Genomic DNA, 5,526 nt, shown 5'->3' on the forward strand with positions numbered 1-5,526 from the left:
GATGGCCTCACCAGTGCTGGTGCCTTGTAAAAGACATCCAGTCCACACTGTAAAGTGGTTGGAATTTGGAAGGGTTTCCAGCTATAAAAGCAAAACAAACATGCAAAAATAGACCTTGCCAATGCTGGTGCCATGTGAGAAGCACCCAATCCAATCTGTAAAGGGATTAGCATAAGGAAGGGCATCCAACTGTAAATACCATGCCAGAACTGACAGTGGAGCAGTCCTCTGGTTTTCCAGCTCCTGTCAAACCACCCAACCCATGCCAGCCTTGAAGACGGACGTTAGATAATAATGATGACGAGAGTGTTGATGATGATCATGATGATGAGACTCAATGATATTTAAAAAAGGCTTAATGTTTCGTCATATTCAGTAATTTGTTTCTTGAGATGATTCTAGAACTATTTTTATATCTTTTAATCTTTTACTTTCAGCAATGATCGGCAAATTTGCTTACGCAAAGCTAAAGATATATTCGTCTAATGAAATGCGTGTCACCATAAAAGGTATGGTCTGTTCTTCTTTTCCTCTTTATTGAGTTGCCCTAATTTGTAGCCTGGATATCTCTACACTGTATACCATTTTCTCTAAGTAGAGATTGGTATTTTTGTTTGAGTAGAAATTTTTAGCCATTTGTCTCTGACATTCACAGCATTCACGATGATACATTTTTTTCTGGCTAGGCAACATGGTGTATTGCACTTTGCATGTGTTAGATGGCACGATTCAAAGTTCAGATATTGATGCATGCCTGTGTGTTTATAATGTATGTCAGTGGTGATGGTAGAGTCACTTTTAATTGCAATTATGTCATTATGGTTCAGTGGTTAGAGCGTCGAACTTACGATCGTGTGGTTGTAAGTTCGAATCCGGGACCGGGCTGCGTGTTGTGTTCTTGAGCAAGAGACTTCATTTCACGTTACTCCAGTTCACTCAGCAGTAGAAATTAGCTGCGACGTCACAGGTGCCAAGCTGTATTGGCCCCTTTGCCTTTCCCTTGGATAACACTGGTGATGTGGATAGGGGAGGACGGTATGCATGGGCGACTGCTGGTCTTTCATAAACAACCTTGCCCGGACTTGTGCCTGGGAGGGTAACTTTCTAGGTGCAATTCCACGGTCAGTCATGATTGAAGGAGGTCACAACATCTCTAGAAATGGTAATATGCTACAACTCAACATTTTTTAAACATATTTTAGACACCTTTGTTTACACAATTTATCAATATTTTTATACTTTTTATGTGTTTTTAAAGTACATAAGTAAGCGTCTTGTGTTTTTGTATGCAGTTTTAAAAAAGACGGACGGTAATTTACTAATCATTTTATCAGTAAACTGAAAATGTCTAATTTGTAAATGAAATATATTTTATTAATTTAAGTGTAATTCTGCAAATGATTTATTGACAATTTGTGTTGATATAGAACAGCTGACGGAAAAGACATGGAAATTAGTTATTTAAACATGAATTAGGTAGATATTCTGATATGAAATATATGTCTAGTATAATTTTCGTATAGAGTAATGTTATGTGACATATATTAATGTAACTATATTGATACATAATGAAAGAAATAGCTAAGTTAATTATCATTAATGATATCCAACTTTATATTAAATATATATTAATGATGAATGACAATATTTATATTCTAAATAACGTGGATGTATAGTTAGTACTTGTATAATTGACTCCCGTTAAGATTAAAGATGAATTAGATCTTGGCAACATTTGATCTCAAAAAGTAAGGAAAGGCGGACGGCCGATAAACATTTTGGCCAGAATGCTACCGATTCAGGAAACTCAACGTTTTAATGATGATAATAATAATAATACTGATAATAATACTCAAGTTTTGTCACAAGTGGAGCAATATTGTGAGAGCGATGAGTCGATTACATCAACCCTACTGTTCAACTGCTACTTATGTTATTGACCACGAAAAGTTAAAGTAGACCTCAGCGGAATTTGAACTCAGAATGTGAGGTCTGACGAAATGCCGCTAAGCATTTTGTCCAGCATGCTAAAGTCTCTACCAGCTCGCCGCCTTATAACAATAATAATAATAATAATAATAATAAGTTGCCCAGTCCTGGCTAAGAAGGAATATATTCACAGACCCGACAGAGTTGGGAACTACATACACTGGAAGCTATGCCAACATTGTGGAATAACAACAGAAATAAGATGGTATAGGCACACACCAGAAAAGGTCACAGAAAACGAGAAAGCAACCATATTCTGGGATATGCCAATACACACAGATAGAGAAATATTCAGACAAATACATAACAAAAACACCAGGTCTTAGAAACACATATAACATACAGAAAATTGCACTACTAGGCACTGCACACATCCTACGCAGAACACTTTCCATACAATAAGCATCAGAGCATCACAACAAATCACAGCACATACCCAAGGCACAAAGAGCTGCGCTCGGTAGTGAAGTGAAAGCACGTTATAAAAATAAAACTACTGAATGATAATAATAATAATAGTAATAATAATAATAATAATAATAATAATAATAATAATAATAATAATAATAATAATAATAATAATAATATTCTGCTCAATACCACAGATTTGCTTGTCAGTTGTTTGACCTTAACCAGTTGAGCATGTCCCTTAGTGGCTGACGATATGTGCATCTCTGATCACGAGTGGAAGTTGTGGGGGAGCATCATAGCCATGTGTTGAGAGGGATTCTTTGGGGTTTGAATAATTCACCTCTGGAAACATGGGTGTTTCGTTCAACACTCTTAAACAACCCTTATTCAGGGACCTTTTGAGCAGGATGGGTTACTCGACCAGAAGAAAATTCTAACTGGGCCCCACCTGCAAGGTCATGTGCTGTTTATCTTGATATGAAATCACCATGTCGCGCACATATGGTTGTGATGCATGTGCCTGGTGTACCCTTATCAGACGGGTAGTCATGATGGGTATACTGGGCTTCGTATATTTTACCCCAGTGTCACTTTGATGGCATGCACTGCTCTCTCACTCAATAATAATAATAATAATAATAATAATAATAATAATAAGCCTTTCTACTCGAGGCACAAGTACTCAAATTTGTAATGACAATTAAAACATATCTAATTTCTTTAAATGTTAATTCAATTCTACTCTCTTTCTTGATGAAATTGTTGGTAACATCATTGTAGAGGGTATCGTTCTTAATCATTTTTCAAATGGCTTTTTCTATGCCAATTAAAGCTAAAGTGCTCAACGTTTTTCTTGTCCCTGCAAATTTCTTGTATAATTATGCATTCTCCTTAGGTATGAAAAGGAGCGCTCAACTGTAGCACTAGTTGCTGGTAGTGTTCATATTACTTCACAAAGCTTCGTTAACTGGGGCAAAGCTTCATCTAATCCACTATTATGCAGAATGTAAAGTAAAACTGAACGGATTTTCCTTTTAGTTCAGCATCTTTGTACAAGGCAGTAAGTTCGCTTCTTAAATTTTGGTTGTCGAAATTGTCTCTGTAAGAATGTTTAAGGTAAGTTAGAGATGTTTCCTAGTCGTCGTTATTTTGTCTTGTCTCATCGGATCGAAAAGTGCTAAAAAAATGTAATTCATTTAAATTTTGAAATCGTATCTCAGTTTGCTCGCAAATTAAATCTATAATTTTACTGAACAGCTGTCTCAATCCTTCCTCTGTTTCAAACGCATTTTTCTTTTCTTCATTTGAAGATAAATGCTATCAACATTAGCCAAAAGTTTAGAAAATTCGTGCAATTTTTTCTTTCAAAACTTTCACAATTTTATTTACTTTACGAATACAGTAGGATATATCAAATGTTTTTTTTTTTTTTCTGGAGGATGTCAAATGCTGCATTTGTGTAAATAAAAATATCTCCCAATACATTTAACAAAAAGCAATTGAATTTACAATTTTGGTAATTAGAATACAACGCCGGAGCATAACTATAGCTTTCCGTGTCCCATTTACTTGAATAATCAATGATGTTTAGGAATATATCAGGAAGCTTCTCATGATATTCACGAACTGTTTCTACCAACGAGTTGGCGCGACTTTTGGGAAAACTCTTTTTAATTTCAGTATCTACTAAATGCAAGCTTTTGGTCGACATGTCCAACGTATCTTTTATTATTCTTTTTATCTTTGAATGTTTTTTAGCAAGTAGACTGCAGCCAAGCTGGGGCACTGCATTGTGTGACATTTAGTCGAACGAAAATACCGTTAAGTCTGGTACTCATTTTATCGATCTCTTCTTGTGCAGAACTGCTAGGATACGGAGACGTAAGCGCACCAATACCGGCTGTCAAGCAGTGGTTAGAGGAGAGACATTAGCACAAAGACAAAGACAAACACACGCTTCTCTCTCTCTCTCTCTCTCTCCCTCTTTATATATATATATATATATATATATATGTATATATACGTATATGGCAAATGAAAGATGGAAGATGGAATATACGAGAATTTATTAATCACGACAATTGTTTCGACACATCTAGCATGCATCCCTGTTATGATACAGCTAAAGCGGTAACAACGTCAGTAAATGGAGTTGGGACTGCCTTACGTACAAATAAATACGATAAATGTTCATGCAGAGAAAAATCGAAATATCCTTTGATGAATCTCTGTATGAGTACAAATCTTATGTGCTGTGCACACAAGGGAAAGGCCGTACATTTACATTGGGCAGGCGGCCGATTCATTTAAGAATCGCTATCGTAACCATGTCGCCAGCTTTAAGACAATCAAACTGAAAAGAACCTCGTCATATATATATATATATATATATATATATATATATATATATATGACGAGGTTCTTTTCTGTTTCCATTTACCATATCCACATTCGTCGGCTCGACGCTTGAGTAGAAGTCACTCGCCCAAGGTGCCAAACAGCAGAACTGAACCCATGACTATTTTCTTGGGAGGCAAATGTCTTACTACACAGCCACGTCTGTAAATTAATTAGGGATTGTATCTTCATGAAACTTTGACGGTAATATCGTTATAAGATCAAATGTGCGTATAGATAGTCCACCGTTGTCTAATACATAAATATAAATGTTAAAAACTGGCTTAAGCGTAAAGCATAAACTGACAAAAGTTGCTCTTCTTTTGCATTCGTACAATAGACAAAGGACTTATTTAAATATTTACTTGAGAACATATAAGGAAAGTCAAGATGACACGCGACGTCCTGACAACCAATTGATATCACTAAAGGTTGTTAATAGTTTAATTCTTTCGATGTGAAATACCTCGTATGATCATTAAAGAGGTCAACAATGCCCTTCTCAGCGAGAGGTGTAGGAGAAGCTGTATATAGAGCAAAAGGCAGAAGACACGAGCAAATGTTAAATGATTCAAAAACGTTGGTTCAAAAGGAATGCAATCTATTCGACTTCAAGTAGTTCAGCTGAAAGCTGTCCATCCTTTTAATAGGTTTTTTACATAACACGTTGAAGCTGTAATATAGACAGGGTGGGGAGCGGTTTTAAGAAGTTGTCACATCAGAAATATC

At 35.9% G+C, this 5,526-nt stretch overlaps 1 long non-coding RNA gene across 1 annotated transcript in view; it reads left to right on the forward strand.

The window, feature by feature from the left end:
- Window positions 1-433: 433 nt before the first annotated feature.
- Window positions 434-5,526, forward strand: part of LOC118766336 — a 131,590-nt gene continuing 126,497 nt past the window's right edge. The window contains exon 1 of the long non-coding RNA XR_005002270.1: window positions 434-509. This is a non-coding gene — a long non-coding RNA (uncharacterized LOC118766336). The remainder of the gene's footprint in view (window positions 510-5,526) is intronic.

This window comes from Octopus sinensis, linkage group LG15, assembly GCF_006345805.1.
Source record: "Octopus sinensis linkage group LG15, ASM634580v1, whole genome shotgun sequence".
NCBI classification, from domain to species: domain Eukaryota; kingdom Metazoa; phylum Mollusca; class Cephalopoda; order Octopoda; family Octopodidae; genus Octopus; species Octopus sinensis.